The sequence below is a fragment of the Macrotis lagotis genome, chromosome 2, assembly GCF_037893015.1.
Source record: "Macrotis lagotis isolate mMagLag1 chromosome 2, bilby.v1.9.chrom.fasta, whole genome shotgun sequence".
Lineage (NCBI taxonomy): Eukaryota > Metazoa > Chordata > Mammalia > Peramelemorphia > Peramelidae > Macrotis > Macrotis lagotis.
Genome location: NC_133659.1, coordinates 177592033 through 177614703, shown reverse-complemented (window position 1 = coordinate 177614703; position 22671 = coordinate 177592033). Strand labels below are relative to the sequence as shown.

The window sequence follows — 22671 nt, the reverse complement described above, 5'->3', positions numbered from 1 at the left end:
AATAATGAACATAATAATAAATAATACAAATATAAAAATAAATAATAATATACAAGGAAGGGGATCTTAATATATTTTTCTTGCCCTGGACCCTTTTTGACAGTCTTGGTGAAACCATCAAAAATAACATTTAAAAAAAATGCATTAAAATAGCATGTACATAATTAAAAAGGAAACCAAATTATATTGAAATACAGCAACAATATATTTTTAAAATAAAATAAACAAATTGATGTACTCAAGATTAAGAATTTCTGATCTAGTTTTGTCCCCTTTAATTTACAGAGTTTACTAAGTCCTAGAGAGGTAAAATCACTTACCAAGGGCCACAGAAGTAGTATCAAGACAAAGATTTGAATTTAGGGCCTCTGACTTGAATCTAACAAATTTTTCCATTGTGTGAACTACCTCTCTAACAGCTCCTAAAAGAATTGCCTTCTTCTCAGAGCTGCACCAATATAATGGTATGCAGATATGTGAACTAAAATCATCTTTTTGGCCTAAGAGGGTTTTTCATATAGGTATCCTTAGGGGAAACTGATTGAGGAGTCCATAGAAAGAAAGGGACAGTTATGTGTTAATGTTCTGAACACAGTTCTAACATTTTCCTTTCTTCTTTTCCTACCTGGAATTTTGATGGTGTTTAATCATCAAGCACTTAGTATTTATTTACTCTAGTTTGAGAACAAGGATTCTTACCACAGAGCCTGGGACATTAGGAGACAATAAATGGTTATTGACAATACTGAATACAGTAAATATTTCCTACTATTAGGGAACATATATTCTAATGGGAGAGAGAATTGTAAATATTTAGGTTCCCATAAGATGTAAACCGGGAGCCACTAGGTGGTATTGTGGATACAGGACCAGGCCTGCAGTCAGGAAGACTCATTTTCCTGAGATCAAATCCCTACTCAGATACTTACTAGTTGTGGAACCCAGAACAAGCCATATATTTCTGTTTGCCTCAGTTTCATCAGAACTGGAGAAGAAAATAGAAAACCACTCCAGTAGCTCTGCCAAGAAAATTCCAAATGGGGTCCCAAAGAGTCAGACACAACTGAAAAACAACTTAATGAGATGTTTCTATATTGAGCTTATGACCTGAATATATGAAGATAATCAGATACACAATAGCATACGAAGGCATTCTGAAAGAGGATGATGACATTAGTGGCTTGGGGGCCTTGGAAAGACCTCCTGCATAAAATGAGTTTTGAAGGAAGCCAAGGTATTCTATCTCTTCTGTTTCATCTTTAAAGAGATGGCAGTCCTGAGGAGGATGAGTTATTCTCTCCAGAGAGCATCCACAGAAGGGAGTTTTCTCATGCGTGGAGAGTTGTTGAAGAAAGGAATCAGCATCCCAGAATTCATGTGCCAAAATAGATCTGCGTGTGAGGGTGAGGATGTATCTGTTCTTCATTCTCCAAGTGGGGACCAGATGTGAGGTTGTCTTGTCAAGAGACAACGAAAGCAACTCCTTCCCTCTTAGGAAGATTACCTCATGGGAGAGATTGAGAATTTAAAGATCATTCTGACCAAGTCCAATCCAGTCAATCAGCATACATTTGTTTATCACCTATGACTACTACAACTCCCCTTCCCTTCCCCTAATCTTATGTAGTTCTGAAATCAATAAAAACAGGTATAAAGCCAGTGAAGGTGACAAAGATATTGCCCTATTCCTTATGAGGATGGTCTTTAGATCTTGACCTTGACACATGGTATATCCCATTAACTGTTGACTCTGCCTCCTAAATGGTCTTTTAATCTTCAAATGTCAAGTTACCTTCTTGCTTCTTCTAGTTTGTATCTGGTATACTGTAGCCCAGTTAGTAAATGGATGGGAGGTCAATAGAGAATTCTGGGTATTTAGGCAACATGACAGTGGATAGGACTTGGAGATAGAAAAAAAATCTGTATTCAAATCCTAACTGATAATTATTACCTGTTTGACTCTGGGCAAATCAGTTAACCATCTCATATTCCTGTAACCCTCTTAATAGGTAGGAACTATAATATAGGCAGTAATCCAAAGAGGTAGAGAATACAAGGCTATTTTGCATTTGCTCCTTGGAGTGTGTTAATATGATTTTTTCAAGGGCAATAGTTTTATTTTACAAATTAGGTTTTTCTAGAATATATATATGTATATATATATATATATATGTATTAAAATTGAAGTTATAATCCATGAGCATATACAAACCATTGACAGAGGCTGAGTGATGTTGTTGTGATGATGACATATAGTTAACATCCATTTATGAAAACATTTTTCCTATGTTCTTGGCACTGTGAGCCTTTAGTTAGGATAGGTGGGGGAAATAGTGGGAACAAACCTGAGATTAAAAAAATAGACACATTATAATGCTATCACTAAGGGGATGAACTATACGTGAATAATTGAGGCTTGATTGTTTATTGAGAAAAAAACACCAATTTAACATTCCCAGAGAAACAGAAGCATCTGTCTCTAGGGTGCAATGGTTAAGGAAGACATGCTTGTAGGTTAGAGGTGGCATAATTGATGTGATATGACAGTTGCTATGGCAACACGCCCACTTGATGAAAATCAGCAGTAGCGGGAATGTAAGGTAAAATCCACATCTCTTTTCCAGAGATAAATGATCACTGCCCTCTGCTGCTCTGCTTTTCCAATGTATCCCCTTCTTTAGGCCAAAGGTTTATGAGCTGAAAGGACAAATTCCTCATCCAGCTGTTTGCCAGCTGCCTCTGTGGGACTGATCCCTGGTTAAGATAAAGAAATGAGTAAACAAAAGCAGATGCCTGGAAACAGAGTGGGTAGAGGGTGAGATTTGAATATGGTGAAAATTGCTAACACCTCTGAAAAAAAAACTCTCCTTATTTTTATATGAATAAATCGAGTGATTTATTGTGTATTTCTAGGAAAACCAAGACCAGCCCAACTCCACTGTAAAGTGTCTTTCATCTAGACAGCATTCTTTAGGAACACAAATGGAATTTTTCTCTAGCGATAAAAAGCTATGATAGGTTTAGAATTGGATGGGGGAAGCCTTATGATAGGTTTAGAATTGGATGGGGGAAGCCTTAACTGAAGAACAGTATCATTAACTTCATAGCTTTCCCATCTGAAATGGAATAGCTTACAATAAGGTTTCTTAACCTGAGGGTCTGTCATCTTTTTTAACTTGATAATTGCATTTCAATATAACTGATTTTCATTTGTAATCTTGTATGTTTTATTTTATGCATTTAAAAATATTATCCTGATAGAGTTTCCTTTAAGATCTGATTAACATTCTACCTTCTGAAAGAAGCCTTTCCTAGTCCCCCTTAATGTTCTTTTCTCTTTGTTTACTTCCCATTTACTAGGAAGTATATATCTTAATTTGCATGTTGTCATCTCATTAGACGGTGAGCTCCCTGAAGAGATCATTTATATACCTTTCCTTATATCTCCAGTGCTTAGCATATACAGGAAACACTTAATAAATGTTTATTGACTAGTCAACTTGACTAGATTGCCAGAGGTCCATGATACACAAAACAGTAAGAACCTATCGTCTAAAATAATCATAGTAGTAATAATCTCTAGAATAATTTACATTTATTTTGCACTTTGCAAAGAAATTTCTTTCCAACCAACAATTTTTATTGGGGTTTTTTTGCAATGCAATGGGGTTAAGTGACTTGCCCAAGGTCACACAGCTAGGTCTGGATTTGAACTCAGGTCCTCCTGACTCCAGGGCTAGTGCTCTATCCACTGCACCATCTAGCTACCCCCAACAGACAAGTTTTAAGGAACTTCCTATGTCACATGGGAATAGGGTTTAGATTTGAACTCTGGTCTTCTAAGGTCTTCTCTTTTCATGCTGCCTCTCACCCATCAAACTTTCCCAGATCAAGGCTGACTCTTCTCTATTATGCCTCTTTTTTCCCAAACCAAGCTACCTGTCTCCCATCATACCTGAGTTTTCTCTTTCATACATGCCTTTCTCAAACCAGGTAGACTCTTCCCCCCACCATGCTGCCCACTTCAAGCACTGATTTAAGCTTGCTAGTCCATCTCTCTCTCTTGGATACTTGGCTAATTGCTGTTAGAATATGCTGCTGCTGAATGTGGAGTGGAATCTCGGCTGTGGCCTTGGGATTTGAACAGGGAGGCCTTGGATATTTGTCCTTAACTAAGGGAAATAAGAGGGCACATTTTCTCACCTAATTTGACTTTTCCTGTTAAAATAGGATGCTTTATTAAAAACTGCTGAGGGTAAACCTTAAAGGATACCATACTTAGAAAGATGCATAATTAGAGAAAGCCTCTTTTAAAAAGCCAAATTACCATTTAATGCCTTTCTGGCTACTTCTTAATTGTTAATGATTCTTAACTTTTGCCTTTCCTTTCCCATTATAGCCTTAAAGGAAGTAGTTTTTGATACTTCTTGCAGCCTTTGTGCATCATTCTTCTTTTATTAAAAGCCCTTTAAGTTTCCACTATAATTGTGATTACCTGCAAACTCAGCCATTTTTTTCCTTGCTGAGCTAGCATGAGTTAAAAACATCTGGGAAGGGATAAAGACAGCAGCAGCTCTACTCCCTTAGAGGGCCTCAGCCTAAGGAATTATTCCTCTTGTTTCTGGCCCTCACATTCTGCTTCTGAAACAGTTTCTTAAAGGTTCTAGTTCTCTTTTTTGCTTTTGAGCTTATCTTCTTTCCTCGCTTGCCTCCCTACCCACCCTGTTGCTGCTGACAGAAGAAAGAAATTCCATTTCTGCAGAGCATCTCTTTGCCTTTGGCAGCAGGAACCTGCATTTTCTCCAAGCAGAAGGATTTTCTCTGGTTGTCTCCAGCTCACAGGACTAGCTCTGCATACAGTAGGCACTAAGTGAAGGCTTATCCAGTTGAATCCATTGGAAACGGGTTTCTCTTTAAAGAACTCAAGATTTAGAAAAAACAGGCTCCTGGAATTTTAGAATTCTAAACACTTATTTAAACAGAACATAGCAAGGATTTTAAACTTAAATATGAAGTGGTTTCTCCTTAGTTTAAACGGCGTGCCAAGATTTTCCTCCTGGTGAAGTACCCTGGTGGGAGGGAGCATACCAACATGTTCACAGGATTTTAGGCACAGGTGTTGAAAAGCTAGAGAAGAAATATGCAGAAACGTTAAAGAACGAATAGAAGTGTTTGCTAATTACATAGTGTCTAGTTTCTGTTTACCCAGGAGGTGCACAGACTGCTCCTTGTGCCAGAGAAGTAGCCAAAGGCTATTTCTTGCCCTAAGCAGATTTCTACCCAGAATCAACACAAAGCAGGAATTTTCCCTATGGCAGCAGTTAATTTATATAGGGTTGTACGGTTGGCAGATTGTTTTATGGATCTTAGTTCATTTGATGCACACAATAGCCCAACGAAGTAACATGATCTCTATTTTACAAATGGGGAAATTGGGGCTGAGAAACATATGATTTGCCATCTAGGGCAGAATTTGAGCTCAGGACTTTTTGACTTCAAGTCCAATCCTCTATTCATGCTTTACTCAGCTATTGGATAGTAGAGTTAGGTCAAGAGGCTCTAAGTATAAGGTCCTGATTCTTACTACCTCTGTGACCTTGGGCAAGTCTACCAACCTTCCTGGACCTCAATTTTCTCTTTTTGTAAAATTAAGGGGTTGTGGGGAAACTAGGTGGTACAGTGGTTACAGTACTGGCCCTAGAATCAGGAGGACCTGATTTCAAATTTGGCCTCAGACACTTAATAATTACCTAGCTGTATCACCTTGGGAAAGTCACTTAACCCCATTGCCTTGTAAAAAACAAAAATAAAACAAAAACAAAAAATGGGTTGAACATTGACTTTTGAGGTGTCATCTATCTTTGAATCTATGATACAGTGTCTTCCACATTCCCTCTATGCCAGGCTGCCTCTGGAGATAAGGATAGATGGATAGATGGTAGATGGATGAATAGATAGATAGATAGAATGACAGACAATCAGACAGACAAGACAGATGGCACAGTTGATAGAATGCAAGACTTAAAATAAGAAAGACCTGAGTTTTTGTTAAACTGTCTGCCTGAACTTCCTCATTGGTAAAATGAAGTTGCTGTAAGGATCAAATGAGACAATATGCAAACTATTACAAACCCTTAAAGGACTGTGCAAATGCTAGGTATTATTATTATTATTATTGTTATTTTTCATCATAACCCTTGAATCTGGACTGAGACAACTTTGTATATGATTGATAATATTAAAGACACGTAGAACTAAATTAAGAAGAAAACTGGAACCTTACTCACCACTCCCAAGATCAGTCTAAGACTAGGAAAAAAATTACAAATAAATTACAGACAGGGACTCCTGTTTCTTTGTCCCTAATTAAATATATGTGGGAACATTCTGCAAACCATGGAATAGTTCTTATCTTGCTATTACATTTATGTGAGTGTTGGGTGGGTGTCCAGAAATTTCTAGGAATCTTAACCTTACCTTTAGCTTCAGGCAAATTGGGAAATTTTGGTCTATGAAATAATACAATTCTAAGATGTTGTGAAGCCTAGAATATCATTAAAGTATATGTTAATGTAGGGTGTGAATATACTATACATAGAATGTGGACAAGAGGAAGGGAAACCCAACAGTTTATACTGTTCTGCTGATTAAATGAATGGAAAGTGCACCAGGTTTATGAGATGTATTTTTACTATGGCTTATAGGGTTTGGGTTAGCTTTAGGGGGGGAACTCTTGTAAAGGCTTGATTTACAGTTTAGTTCCAGAAATAACACTCATCTTACTACCCCATGACAGATTATTTCATGAATCTGAATTTGGATTGTGTTGTTTTAGACTGTAATGGTCATGTATTCATATATACATACATAATGTTTTTTGGTCCAAAGCTATTATTTTATCAGTGTGGGAAACTCCCACACTCAGCAGAAATTTGCCATTCTAAAAAGTTGTTTAGGTAACTGAGAAGTTCAGTAACAAGACAGTCACTCAATTGCCCAACCAATTTGTGTTCAAGGCTGAATTAGAACTCAGTTCTTCCTCACTGTGAGTCTAGTGCCTAGCTTCTTATACAGAAAATTATCACAGCAGATCTTTATGTAGCACTTAAAATTTTCTGAAGCAGTTAATATAATGTTTTCTCATTTGATATAATAACCCCATGAGACTATTATCTTTCCCATTTTACAACTACAAAAACTGAGATTGAAATATGTTAAGTGACTTACCTGGTCAGAGGGACAGAAGTTGGGGCAGGTTTTGAATAATAACAATAATAATGATAGTAATGATAACAGCTAACATTTATGTCCCATGTTCTGTAGTAAGGATTTTAGAATGAACTTGTACAATTAATATCTCATCAACCCTACAAGCAAGATGCTTTTATCACTCCCATTTTATTGATGAGGTTAAGTAACTTTTCCATGGTGATACAACTTGAGAGTGTATAAAGCTAGATTGGTATTCAAGTCTTCTTGACTTTGAGGATAGGACTCACTTTCTGCTATGCTCATGCCACCTAGCTGCTTTGATGTATTATGTGTGTGTTTGTATTTGAGATACCTCAGTAGTGTGGTGAATAGAACATTGGACCTGGAGTCAAGAAGTTGTTATTGTTGAGTAGTTTTTCATTTGTGCGCAACTCTTTGTGATCCTGTTTTGAAGGGTTTTTTGGCATACTATAATGGTTTGCCACTTTCTTCTCAGGTTTATTCTGCAGATGAGGAACTGAGACAATCAGGGTGAAGTGACTTGCCTAGGGCTATATAGATTTGAAGGTCAGATTTGAATTCATGAAGTTACTTTTTCCAAGCCCCATGTTCTATCTATTGTATCATCTAGCTGCCCCTGAGTTCAAATGCAGCCTCAAGACACTAGCTGTGTGATCTTAGACAAATCACTTAACCTCTGTTTGCCTAGAAGGCATCTAGGTGGTCTCAGTGGATAGACCTGGAATCCTGAAGACCAAAGCTCAAATGTGGCCTCAGAGAGTTATTAATCATGTGATTCTGTTTGCCTTAATCCACTGGAGAAGGAAATGGTAAACCCCTCTTTGCCAAGAAAAACTATGGCTAGTATTCTCTATAGGGTCATGAAAATTCAGACATGACTGAAGAGTGACAAATATCTATATTTACTGATGTATGTATACAAATAGATACTCATATATATGTATTCTATAGGTCTGTGTGTCTTTCCGTCTGCCTTTTTGTCTTGTCTATCAATCTGTCTTTGTCTCTAACTCTTTCTGTCTGTCCACTATCTCTCCAACTGTCTTTCTGTCTACACACTCATATATATGAATTCTTTGCTAGGGAAAGCATCTTGAGATGCCTGAGAACAGAAGGGTTGAAGTATAGAGAAAGACTAGGAAGACCTAAGCTTAAGACCTGCCTCTGATATAGTAATATAATTGAGTGAATCACATTTTCAATGCTCTTAGAAACTCTCTTTAAGATTTATCTATTGCAGAACAACTGAAAAGATGTTGATGTGTGTCTTGATAGATGGTGTTTCTTTACCTGGGTGTTCCTTATATCAGTGAAACCACAGATCCATTCCCTATGTACCATATGTGTTTGTATTCATATGTTAAATCATCTCCCTTGTGGTGCTGACCGAATCCCAAGCATGAGAAGGGGAGGTATGTTCCTAGACCACCTGGCGACATTGCATGTAAGATATCAGAACATTTAGGGTGGTGTGGATAATGGGCAAACCTTGGCATAGAAATTATTAATGTTTCTAGCAAGGAATGACACTGAACCAGTTTGCTTTTTCATTATCATTATTTCAAGTAAAGTCCTTAAAATGAAATCTCTGCTTAATATAGGTATGTGGCATGGAGGATGGAGTGCTGGGTCAGAGTCAGGCTTCAGACATTGACTTCAGACACTGATTAGTTGTGTGACCTTGGGTGAGTCACTTCACCTCTGTCTCACTTTTCTTAGCTGTAAAATGATAATAATATGATATAAAATACTAATATGATAAAGATCAAATAATGAGAATAACAGTATCTATCTCCCAGGATTATTGTAAGGATCAAATGAGATAATAATAATTATAAAATTCTTAACACAATGATAGGTGCTTAATAAATGCTTGTTGCCATCTTTTTTCCTCTGGTTAAGGAAAAAGGTCACTCTATGGAATTAAATTGACCTTCCCCTTTTTTGGCTGTCTGTACGTGTGTGTGTCCATGTGTGTGAGAGTTTCTGTCCTTGTGTGAGTGTCCATGTGTGTCTGTGAGAGAATGTGTGTGTCTGTTTGTGTTTACGCACAGAATTCCATAATCTACCAGTGGCTCTAGTTGCCTAGCAACAGTTTATTAAGTATTATCATTAGCTACAAATGAAAACAAAAAGATGCACCTGTTGGGTGTTACTACCTTTCCATAGCAGAGATGCTGGTTTTTTTCCAAGGAATTCATATCTCTGATTGTAAACTGCACCATGTACACACACTGTGAGTGTCTCCCTCCTACTCATTTTGTCTCTTTTTTCCTTTTCCCTCTCCCTCTCCCACACACACTCTCCCTTGAGATAAGGAAGCTTAGGGTATAATAATAATAATAATAAATAATAATAATAATCTTGTGCCTTTAGGTTTGCAAAGTGATTTACTAATATTATCATGATTTTGAATTTGAAAGAAGGGAACTGGTTTGGGGAAATAGATGAGGAGTTCATTTTAAAATATGGTGAATCTGGGATGCGAGGAGGTCAAGAGAAGATGATAGAGATGGCAATGTACTGTGAAGTTTGCTGTCTAAGAATTACAAGGAACACTAGGATGGAAGCCTTTGTCACTCTTTGAGGGAGTCAACACAGAAGAGGGAATGTTTCTTGGCCTCCCTTAGAAACCTTAAATAAACTTATTTTTCAGTTTCATGTTTGGGTAATGTAGATACCAAAGAAAACCCAGGATTCCCTTTTATGATTTATGAAAGGCAAGGGAAGGAGGGTGTATGCAGGTGGACCCTAGATTGTTTGTTTCCAGTAAAACCTATGGACTACTCAGAATAATGTTTACAAATGCATAAAATATTATAACCTATATAAAATGCCTGCCTTCTCAATGAAGGGAGAGGGAAGGAGGGAAATAATTTGGAACTCGAGAATTTTAAAAAAACAAATTTTAAAAATTGTTTTTAACAAATGGGGAAAAATATTAAATTAAAAAACAAATGCATAAAATATATGGGATCACAAAGGAAGTCAGTTATGTTGAAACACAGAGATTAGAATTTTAACAGCAAAGCTACAGTTTATGGACTCCTGGTTAACATTCCTTTCCATTAGAAAACTCTCTGTGTTCAGCTAATTGTCACATAAGATAAGGAATCTCATTAAAAGAGAAAAGAAAGGAGTAGAATTGTGGAGGTGGACAAATGAGGAAAAGATCAAGAAGAATGTGAGTCTCAGATGAACTGATAAGGACAGAAAGCATATGTAATTTTTTTTAGGTTTTTGCAAGGCAAATGAGGTTAAGTGGCTTGCCCAAGGCCACACAGCTAGGTAGTTATTAAGAGATTGGATTTGAACCCAGGTACTCCTGACTCCAAGGCCGGTGCTTTATCCACTATGCCACCTAGCTGTCCCAAGCATATGTATTTTAAAGAAAATGCTTACAATATCTGTGTCATTAGGAGTTTTGTGAGGAACAGGCATTGTAAAACTTAAAATGCCATAAAAATGACAGTTATTAATGTTGATTTTTTACCTGAGATTTATTCAGTTTCTTCCACAGTCCTTTCATTGACACAGATCACCACCTTTCTCAGTCTTGGTGGGTGATCTTGAATGAGGCATTACTGATGCCCTATTGTATAAGGATAGGGAAGAGATCTACTGTCACTAATGTTTGTTGGCTAGACTAGTTGCCTGAAGAAAGCTGATTTCTCATTTTCTAAAACTATTTGAGCTTTGAAGTGCTTATAAAACCTCAGAATAGTCTTGGGGAGAAACCACAATTCCCTTTTATTCTGCCATATGAGGAGACATTGAATTAGGACTCTGGTGGAAGAGCATTTATTGTTCAGCAGAACAGACATGATAGTGTTAGAGATAAAGACCTGAAAAGTTTGAATTCAGCATCTTTACATGAACCAAGGAAATAAAATATACATATTTCTCATGAAGAAGTTGGCAGGCTATATCTAATTATCTCTTCTCCTGCTTTGAGCCCCTGTTATATCATACATCAGATTGCACATAGATTTAGAGGTGGAAGGAACTTAGAAGACAATTAGTCCAGAGAGGATGAATAAGTAGACCAGAGTCACATAGATAAGTCAACATTCTACCTCAGGTTCTCTTTCTTCAAATCATTACCAGGGAAATAAGTCAAGGGAGAAAATTGAAAAAACTAATAAGATCACAGTTTATATTTCTATGGCTACATTCAGGGAGGGAGGAAATACAAATAGTCTTTAGGCTTAGTTTTATTTGGGGAGTTAGAAATGATGATAACATAGACCTCTTTCAAACTGAAAAAAAAAAAAGTCTTTTGCTTGGCCAGGCATGCTTTACATTGATTTCTGTTTTGTTTAGGTCCTGGACTCTATAAGTAATTTTCTGGGGTTTGTTTGGCAGGGAGGTGGAAGAGAGATAAGGTGAGGGTTGGGGAAAGTTGCAAATCCCCAAACAAATGTTGTCCAAAGTGCCACCTTGGTGATGTGGTAGGGGTTTTTTTTTGTTGTTGTTTTTAATAGTTTGTATTCTGTTACATTTCTTTTATAAGGGGTGATTATAAAGGGTGATAAGGATCACGTGTGCAGACTAAGTAAATAATGTCAGGATTATTCCATCCTTTTTAAAAAAAACTATCAAAATTCAATTGGTGGATTGCCTGGTGTAGGGCAGAAGGGTGAGAACAGGGCTGACTAGTAGGTATGGGCTAGCCTGCTCTGTTGGAACAGTGTGCTAATGAGGCTGAGGTGAAAGGCAGGAATCCACCAGGGACTAGTTAGCTTTGTAACAATGAAGCACTGTTATCATGGGCCACAGACTGGAGACTGGACCAGCCAGCCTCCAAATGCCTCTTTCTCAGTAATCACAAGATGGAAATCTGGCTAGAGGAGAGAGTGTGGGTGATAATAATGATTGCTGGTATTTATAGAGAGCTTTATAGTTTACAAATTGCTTTTCTTACCACCCAGGTCCATTACTGGAGAAAACAGCTCAAAAGCTTATGCCCTCCTGATGTATGCATTACCTCCAATACTGAATCCAGAAATAAAACTCTAAAAGGAGGATACCAAAGGAATGGGAGATTCAAGGGCATTATGTCAGGTCCCTTGGGGGCAGCTAGGTGATGTAGTAGCTAGAGCACTATGCCTGGAGAAAGAAAGATCTGAGTTTAAATATAGCCTCAGATGCTTAGTGCAAGTCACTGCATCCCACCTGCCTTAGTTTCCTCATCTGTAAAATGGTGATTAATAATAGCACCTACCTCCCAGGGTTGTTGTGAGAACCGAATGATAAAGGACTTAACACAATGCTTAGCACATTGTAGGTATATGAAAATGTCAGTTATTGTCATCATTATCTTGGGAGACATAGAAGCACAGGGGACCTTCCCTCAAGCAGCTTATACTCTGCTTAGGGAGATAACAATTTGTAGCAGTGAGAGAATATTGTTTGCTAAGATATAAACAGTAAATGTTGTGAGAGGATTCAGAGATTACTGAAAGCTAGGACCTTGTCCTTGTTGGAGTAGTCATGGGGGAGAGACAGGAGGAACTGCCTTTACCATTTCCGTCATCTGGGCTGATCTCATGTGATGTATTTGGGAAACAATAAATAGAGTATTTTGACTGGAGTCTCCCAGGAAAAAAGATGGCCTAGATTGTGGAAGGCCTGAGGGTGAGAATAAGGAAGGTAGAGAACATAGAGCCCTTGAAAGTTTCTGAGTTATGGTGTGATGCAAATAGATGGGTCATCTATCTGTATGACCTTGGTTTATTTCTTTAATCTATAAAAAGTGGTTAGACTCGTTGGCCTCTAAAGTCCTTTCCAGATCTAAATCTATGTTCTTCATCTATAAAATGTTGAGGTGTACTCTTCACTCAAGGTTATCTATGACTTCTAGATACCCCTTACAATTAAGAAAGCTTAATCTGGGTATCACTGGCAGTGAACTTAGTGTGGGCTTGCCATCAGGGAGATTCAAGTTCAAACACTACTTGAGTCATTTTAGTTGTATGACCCTGCACCAATCATTTGACCACTTTGGTACATCAAGCAACTAACTCCCAAAGACTTATCTACTAAGTTATATTAATCTACATTGGTAGAAAGAACACCCACACCAGAAGTTCCCCCACCCTAACAAAATCACAGATCCTTCACGTATTTAAGTAATCTGGCAGCTGTGTGCCAGATGGATTGGAGGCAGAGGAGTCAGGAGTCTATTGTAATCGTCCAGGCATCTGGTGATGGGGGCCTAGAGCAGGGTGGTAACAAGAATAGAAAGGGAAAGAGTACATGAAAAACATTGTGAAGGAAAAATGCACATGGCTTATTGAATATTAGAGCAATAAGAAACTTTGTAGATTCATCTAATTCAAGGGTTTTTAATCTTTTTGTTAATGTTATGGACCCATGTGATTTTCTGGTAAAAAAAAATGCATAAAATATAATACACAAGATAACCATGGAAACTAATTATGTTGAGATACAGTGATAAAAATATTTTTAAAAACAAATTCATAGTCCCCCAGTTTAAGAATGCCCCCTCTTTCACAAGGCACTCAAGGTGCAGAGAGATATGAGGTCAAAGACCCATGGTGCAAAGGCAAATGAAATATTTGTAGAAAGTGCTTAGCCCAGTGTCGTTCTGTAGATACTTATTACCTTCCCTGCCCACCTCTTTTCTTCCTTCTCTGTGGAGTTTACTAGGGACAGAAGGGAAACTAGAAACCCTCCTGATTCCTGCCTGCCCCAGACTCCTGGTTCCAAATACCAAAGTACCTCCTGATGGGAGGTGGAGGAGGAGGAGGAGTCAGGAATGATGCCATGGTTTTGAATTTGAATGAGGAGCATCTAGAAAAGAGAGGAAAAAAGAGGAGGAATTCAGTTTTGGATAGTGGTGTGTTTGGGATTATGGTGATCCAAGAGGAGATGTGGGAGAAGGCTGAGAGTATCTGAGGTTTGCTGTCCAAGAATTACTAGGACTATTGGACTGGAAGCCTTAGGTCCTATTTGTGGAAGATTTGCACAGGAGAAGGCACTTTAGAAAAATGTGTTCTAAGCTTTTTGTTTGGTCAGTGTAGAAGCCAAAGGAAACCCTGGTTTTCCTTTTGTGATTAATGGGGATCAAGGGGGAGGAAGGAAGGTGTGTTCAGTTTGTTCCTGTTTGGGAACCTAACTGCCTGCCCGCTTTTCAGAGAGCTGATTGTTAAATGTTTACCAAGCACACCCCTACCCAAGGGAAGGGCATTTGATACAAAGTAACAATATATAAATTTATATACAAAGTGAACACAAAGTAACTTGGGTAGGGGAAAGCTAATAGTGCTTGGGAAATCAAGAAAAGCCTTTTGTGAAGAGAAGGGGATGTTTTGAACTGAGCTTTGAAGGAAACTAGAGATTCTAGAGGCAGGTAGGTGGCACAGTGGATAGAATGCTGGGCCTGGAGCCAGGAAGGCAAGTTTTAATCTGACCCTAGCCACTCTATTACAAGGAGAAGTAGCAGCACAGGGGACTTTACATTAAACTGTGAAACTCCTATGTCTTCTTCATGGTCCTATGTGGGTACGAAAAGATAGAGAATGAATAATAACAACATATTTGTATAGTACTTTAATAGTGACTTATATTTATAGAATACTTCCTTCATAGCAGCACTGTGGGGTAGGTGGTAAAAGAATAATTTTCCTCATTTTTTTTATAGGTGAGAAAACTCAGACCCAGAGAAGTTAAGTGAGTTGTCCAAGGTAACAAGGCTAGTAATTTTTTAAGGCAGAACTGGGACAGGTCTTCTGACTCCAAGACCAGTGTTATTTCCACATGGTCTCACCACTCCCCACCTTTCCATCTCTACTAGTAGGCTACTTGTATCCTTTCTGGAAATTAGCTTTGTCATCCAGTTGAATAGCAAAGGTTTCATTGAGAATGAGCTGAGGGGAAAATAAAGAAGAGGAGGGATATGGGGGGGAAGGTGGTTGTGGTGATGTGAGACAGTGCCCCAGTTATTCTTCACTGGCAAATCCTCCTGCTTCCCCACTCCAGAAGCACATGTCACTAGCTTTGAAATACACTTCCTCTTGTCCTTGGCATCTGACACTGTGGGTTTTCTCTCTGGATTGCCTCATACCTCATTCCCAGCCATCCCTTAGGTCTGCTGACCTATGCTGCCATCAGGATGCTGTAAAAGCTGACAGAGGGCCCTGTGGTCCTTCTAGCCACATATTTAATGTCCTCTCTGTGACCTTGAGCAAGTGACTTAACCATGTTTGCCTCAATTTCCTCATCTGTAAAATGAGTTGGAGAAGAGAATGGCAAACCACTCCAGCATCTCTGCCAAGGAAACCCCAAATAGGGTCATAGAGAGTGAGACACAGCTGAAAAAATTGAATAACAAAAGTTTCTTGGGTCATAGAGGAGGAGGTTGTTGGGGAAACCTAGTCAGCTGTCCCTCATATTCCTTTATCAGGTTATTCTAATCTTCCTAAATTCATTCATTGACACCTCAGTCTCAGGACCATGTCTGATTCCTTAATAGAAGAAAGTTCAGTTTTGCCTTGGTCTCATTGCATCCCTCATTCTTGGAGATTTAATTCTTGTTGGTGTTGTTGACAAAAGCAGCAGTCACACACACACACACACACACACACACACACACACACACACACACACACACGTCATTAACTCCAGTCTAGTAGACAAGACATGTTGCTTGTCAAGTCAGACAGGCTGAATGGAGTGCTGATTTGTACCTTTGGCCAGCATCTCATGTTGGGTACCACTGGGGCTTATCTGAAGAATAAACCTCTTTTGAAACTTTGGCTCCATTGAGAGCTGCAGGTGAATAACAGTTAGCAGAGGGTGACAGGGGAGAGGAGGAGGAATTGCTGGGACTAGAGCAATTGTATTTCTTTTCCCTAGCCAAAGTGGAGTCTTAATTACTGTGATTTGGGGGGTTGAGAGCATACCTCTCTCGTGGGTCAGGCAACCTATAAAGTCAGCTTCTAAATACCTTCATTACTACATATATATAAAAAATACTCTAAGAGTGCTGACTCCTTTCCTTGATGAGAAACTGCTTTTGATCTACCAACATAAGTTTATTTTTAAAATGGTTAAGTTAAATGAAACCTACCATTAACTAGATGCCTGGTATTTCATGCTATCTACCAAGATGTTAGAATTAATTTATTTAAAAGACATTTTTAAAAAAAAATTCCAGCCAGCTAGGTGACAAGTGGATATAGTGCTAGACCTGGAGTCAGGAAGACCTGAATTTGAATCCCACCTCAGACACTTACTGTCTGTGTGACACTGAACAAGTCATTGAAATCTCTCGGCTTCAGTTTCTTCATCTGTAAAATGAGGAATAATAATAATAATAATAATAACCACCTCCCAGTGTTATTATGAGGATCAGATGAAATAGCATATGCAAAGCCTTTTGCAAACCTTGAAGCACTATATAAAAGCTAACTATATAATTTGCTATGTTTAAGGCCCTGTCCATGGTGTTGTGAAAGATTCAAAAGGAATGAGGATATGACTTTCCCTCAGTGAGGATTATAGTCATGAGCTTTGGTATGCACTCACTGAGACTAAGACTTCTACAGTCATTGAGGAGTAGAGAAATGAAGACAAAGGCAATAAAATCATAGTTCTAAAACTGAAAGGGATCTTTGAGGCAATTGAGACCAATTCCCTTTTACAGATGAGGAAACTAAGAGGTATTAGTAAGTAAAAGGTAATAATTGACCAAGCTGGATTTGAACCCAGATGCACTATCCTCAGCTCTGTTAAGTACTACCTTCTAAGATGGCTAAGTGATCTCCAAAGTGCCTTCCCCTTTGAGATAATATGATTTTTGTGAGGATTGGAATAAGGATAAGGAGAGGAAAATGAAGAATGAGGAATAAAGTAGGGATAACTACTTTTATTTTTCATTTTCTGCTATCTCTAATCAAAGAGGGCTCCCTAGCTTCCTTACCTTCACAGAGACTGTTCCTGTTCTTCTCAGGGTGGCCCTTACTGTGCAGAATAGTTGTGGGCAGCTGCCTCCCTCCTCTCCAAATCAGGTAGACTGTGATTCACTGACCCTTCCCAGCCTATATGAGGTATAATAGGGTGGGGACAACAAATTGGAGACCTTTCTTTCCCAGAGTAGACCCTCTGTATAGTAAAGCTTAATAGAATAGTTATTGGCAGTCAGTGTTTTGGGGACCCTGGCTTTTTTTTTTAATAAGCTCTCAATTTGAGGAATGTTTTTTTCTTATGACTTTTTCACTGAACGTTCCCATGTGCATATGAAGTAGCCTAGTTACCTATTACAAATAGTGACAGACACATGTTTCATAGTGAGTGTTTACATTTCACACCTTCAGCTAAATTTCTAACATCACACCTTTGCTTGTATTTGTGCTGGCAGCTTGATCCTAGGCAAAGAGGAGTGTGGAAAATAACACTGAAAGACTCTGTTGACTTTAAAAATCTACCACAAAGGGGTTAATTTACTCAAGGTCACACAGCAGGTTAATTGTAGTCCAAATCTGCAGACTTTCATTCCATTAAAGCATCTGTCTAGGTTGGACTTTTGCTCTCAAACTAATGTTTGTTTATTTAACTTACTTCATGGGAGGCCCTTTCATAATGGACCATAGATTTAAAGTTGGAAGGAGCCTCACAGGTCACCAAGTCCAATCCTTTCATTTTACAGATGAGGAATCTGAGGCCCAAGGAAGTTAAATGACTTGCCTAAGGTCACTAGCTAGTAAGTAGCTGAATCGGAATTCAAATCCAGGTCTTGACTTTTAAGCCTGAAATTCTACCCACTATATTGAGGCTCTATATTTTCATTTTATGAATATTTCCTAAGCACCTGCTCTCTATGTCTTTTCTGATCTTCTTTAATGCTAGCACCTTTTCTTTATCTCTAATTTAGGCAATTAGGTGGTACAGAAGAGCACCTGCCCTGGAATCAGGAGGATGTGAGTTCAAATGTGGCCTCAGACACATGATAATTACTAGATGACTTGGCAAATCACTTGACCCTGATTAGCTCCCTTCACTCAAATCCAATTCATGTGCTTGTCATTTCATCACCTCCCTGATGTCATGACCTTCCTCAAGAATGAAGGACAAACATCATTTCTAATTTATCCTTTCTATAGCTTGTTTGACATAGTTTTTGGTATCTCATGTTCTCTATTAGTCTATGAGTTCCTTGAGAGCAGGGTCTGTCTTTTGACTTCCTTTGTATTCTCAGTGCCATGAACACAGTGCCAAGTACTTAGTAGGTTGATCAATGAATGCTTGTTGGATGATTAACTATGCTACCTGACCATATACAGTAATCTTTTCCTTTGTTGTTAAAGGACATTCACTATATGTGTAGGACTATGGAGATTAAAATGAGTTAGAAAGACTCCCAGATACCCAGATGTTATCCAGAAGTCATTCCCAAATTTAATCTTCGAGTAAGCCTTTCTTTAAACTCAACTCACGCTATTGTAGTGATGTATGGCAGGCTCTTTCTTGGAGTAGAACATCAAAAAGGATCCTTAGAGGATTGGGGACTGCTTCATAGGTTATATTCTCCTTCTAAAGGGTGGATAGAAGGGTGGGGGAAGTGCCAAGATCGAAGGATTGTACATTTAGAGCTAGAAGGGCCTTTAGATATCCTTAAGTTCATCCCTTCTCTGCCATTTTATTAGATAAACAGACTCCCAGAGAGACTGATTCACAAGTACACAGTAACAGAAGCAAGATTTGAACTCTCTGATCCTAAATTGAACATTCTTTCCACTTCTCCATACTATACCCCATCTTCTTGCTCTCCTGCCCCTCCCCAAAAGAACACAACCTATGTAGCTTAATTGAGCTGGGGATAGCTTGGCAGAGCAGGTAAAGAAAGGAGGCTAGGATTTCAACTCTGCAGTTTCTTAATCCTTTTTTTAATGTGCTATGGACCCCTTCAGAAGTCTCATAAAGTTCATGAACCCCTCAGAATAATGTATTTAAATGCATAAAATTAGCTATTTGGTATAATAGAGAAAATCAGTTAAATTGAAATACAGTCATCAAAATATTTTTTTGGAAAAAAAGTTCACAGACTCCAGATCAGGAATCCCTGATTTAAAGATAAATATTTCTGCATCTGCCCAACAGCCCTATATGTTCTCTCCCCAAACCACAATTCAAAAGGAAATATAGCTTATTTTGAGCTCCGTGGTTGTCAGGGAGGGAATTTCTAACTAAATAGATTGTCTCTAGGGAGGCCAGCTTATTACAGAGATAAAGAACCCTACTAATCAACTAAGCATGCACAAAATAAATGGGAGTCTAGTTGGTTGACTTGTTGTGAACACTTGCTTTTGATGCAGTAGTATAACATGGAATTGTATTCAGATGTATCTGTGGCCTTGTTAATGGGAATATTCTCCCTAGTGGTACAAATCACAGCCCTTCCATGACCATCCATTCTGAGTGGGCCTCTTGTCTATTTCTTTCCATGAGTGTGACACAAGGGGTGCTGAGATCTACTCTTACCTTCTCTTGTCATCAGGTGGGTACCTGTGGAACAGACGGACCTCTCTTTGATCATATGACCAGCTCAGTTTCTTTCTCACTCCCACATTTCTTGGGTGATAGTATGATTCTACTTCTCCTTTGTAATTCCTTGTTTATGCATTATTGACTATTCATGACCATCATGTGCCTCTCTGTTACCCTTGAAGTAAACTTAAATTTTAGTTTAGTTCTTTGGGGATACCTGGGAGTTAAAGAACATACATATGGCAGCCATATTTTTCAAACCAAAACTTGGAGAACATGATGTCATAGTCATTCTGCAAAGCTTTGTTGAAAGAAGACTTCTTTTGAAATTTGTAGTCACACAAAATCTGGGACATATAGTTGTCCTATCTACAGGAGAGACTTTCAGTATCTTGGAAATTTTTATAGAGTGTAATAAAGGAACTCTAAACTCTGAAGAAGTTTCCCAGCAAAAAGTTGAATGGAGTTACTGCCTAATCTAAGCCCTATGGCTTGGGGAGTCTAACTTCTTTTGGTACCCCAGAAGCCTGATTGGAAAAGGAAACAGTGCAAAGAAATTTGATTTTGGAGTCAAAGGATTTGGACTCTAAGCCTTGTTTCAACACTGACTATGTGACCTTAGGCAAGTAATTTACCTCCCTGAAATTCATTCTAATCATCTACAAAGTGATAGGGTTAGGGGTTGGACTCTATAACCTCCAAGGTTGCTTCCAGTTCTAAATATAGAATTCTAAGGATAGAGTTTTGAGAATTACAGGGATCTCCAGACTGGGTAGGAAGCACTCTGACTAGTCATAGGCATTATCCTTTAAATTAGTTCTTGAGTTTCAACATAAGCTGAGATATTTGCAACCATTAAAGATTAGTAAATTAATAGAATGACAGTGCTAGAATATTCTTTGGAAGGTCATCTTGACCAGTTCCTTTGTTTTAGAGAAGAGGAAAGTGAAACTTGGGTTGGTTAAGTTGTCCATGGTCATCTAGCTAGTTAGTAGAAGAGCCAAAAACTAGTCAATCAGCCAACAAGTACTTATTAAGTGTCTACTATATGTTAGGTGCTCAGAGTTTAAGTACAAAAAAAAATACAATTCCATCTTGAGGGGGAGCTCAGCTCTCCTGACTCCTAGGCCTCCAGATATTCTTTTCACTTTATCAGCTGGCCTAGATGGAACCTAATGGTTGCTATTTGTGCTCCCAAGCTAACATTTTGTTTATTTAACTAATGATAAAGCTGGGACACAGGGAAATAACTAGCTATGGAGAAAGAGTAGTAAGCTAAAGTATAATTTATTATCTTGCTACAGCCATAAGTCAATAAATTATCAGTCTATGTCAACATGGACCCAATTGACTTGGCTTGACATTCATCGATAAACATTAATCAACCAGCTAATGGGATATGAGCTACAAAATTCTTTTTAAGATTCATGCATAACAGGAAGCATCCAGTTTTCAGCACTTTTCTTTGAAATTAACACGTCCAGTCCTGTGACAGAAGGAAAAGCCAGCTTTGGGGAGAACTGATGTCTTTCCAGCTTTCTTTACTCCCCTTTGATCCACCTCTTTTTTTCCCTCCCAGATCCTCCCCAACCCTTCCTCTGTCATCAGAACTGTTTTAAGAAGAAGATGCAGAGAATGCTTTTTGTCCTCATCTCCCCTCTTAGTCTTAATTCCCCACAGAACCCAAACTAATTCAGACCAGAGAAAAACACTAGAGCACATGTTTTGGGGTTTGGTTTTTTTTTTTTGAAAGCGAGTCTCGCATAATTAATTAGCAAATATGGCTTGCAGAAGGAGGGAGGCCTGCAGGACCTCATTTGCATCTCTGAGAGCCAAAATCTGCCTGCTTGGCCGAGTTCCTTCTTGGAAATTATAATGCAGATGTACAAGGTTTGCATAGTGGCAGAGAAGACAAAGTGGGATTTCATCTTGCAGAGAGTTCTAGGGTCCTACCTGTCTAATCTGTGGTTCAAATGTCTTCTCCTGGATGTGGGAGTGTGGAATATTTGTATTACATTGAATCAAATTGTTCTTAGAACTCCCTGAAAGATTTGGTTAAAATTCATTGTCAGGTCTAGGTAGCATGGTAGATGGAGGCCTGGACATGGGTCAGAAAGACTGGAATTCCAATCCCACCTCTTCATGCTAACTGTTAACCTTTCTGAGCCTCAGTTTCCTCTGTAAAAGAGGGATAGTAGTAACTTCTACCTTCTGTGGTTGTTGTGAAGATCAAATGTGCAGTGTTAAATTCTAAAGCACTCTATTCATGCCAGATTTTATTATTATAGAACATTGTGTACTCACAAGAGTCATTTCCTTGAAGCTTTTATCTTCCCTTCTCAACTCCTAGTTTCCTTGTCTTCCTTTCAAGACTCAGTTTAAAATCCCAGGAAACTGAAAGGAAACTTTGAATTTCATCTATCCTACATTTTGAAGATATGCTTTTTGAAATAATGTTCAAAGGAAAAAAAAATCCCAGGAAGACTTTCCTGTTCACCTCACCTCCACCCCACCCCACCACCTTCATTTTCCTGTGCAAGCACTTTCTGATACATTTTATATACATTTCGTAGCTTTTTGCATATTCTCTCTCCTAGTCAGGGATAGCATTTTGTATCTGCATAGTTGCTCCCTAAGGGATTAACTCTTAGAAGGACTAGGTGTCAATTGATGCAAATTTTTTAAAGTTACTATAATTTTTCTTCTCTGTGCAAATGTACTTTAACTACAAGAAATTATTAGAGGATATAATTTTACTCTGAAATAAAAATTCTCATCCTACTATCTCTTTTCTTTACCTTATAAATTATAAAAACAATACCCTCTCTCAATTAATGAAGCTTGGTCCTGTAAGGTATATTTAAATTCTAATCCTACAATGAATAAATGCTTGGACTTCGTGGAGGAGGATAAAAAGTGTGAGTGTGT

General features: G+C 38.3%; 1 protein-coding gene across 2 annotated transcripts in view; it reads left to right on the top strand.

Moving 5' to 3' along the window:
• HLF (HLF transcription factor, PAR bZIP family member) overlaps window positions 1–22671 on the top strand; it is a 79506-nt gene that overhangs the window by 41301 nt on the left and 15534 nt on the right. The gene's annotated exons all lie outside the window — the stretch shown is intronic.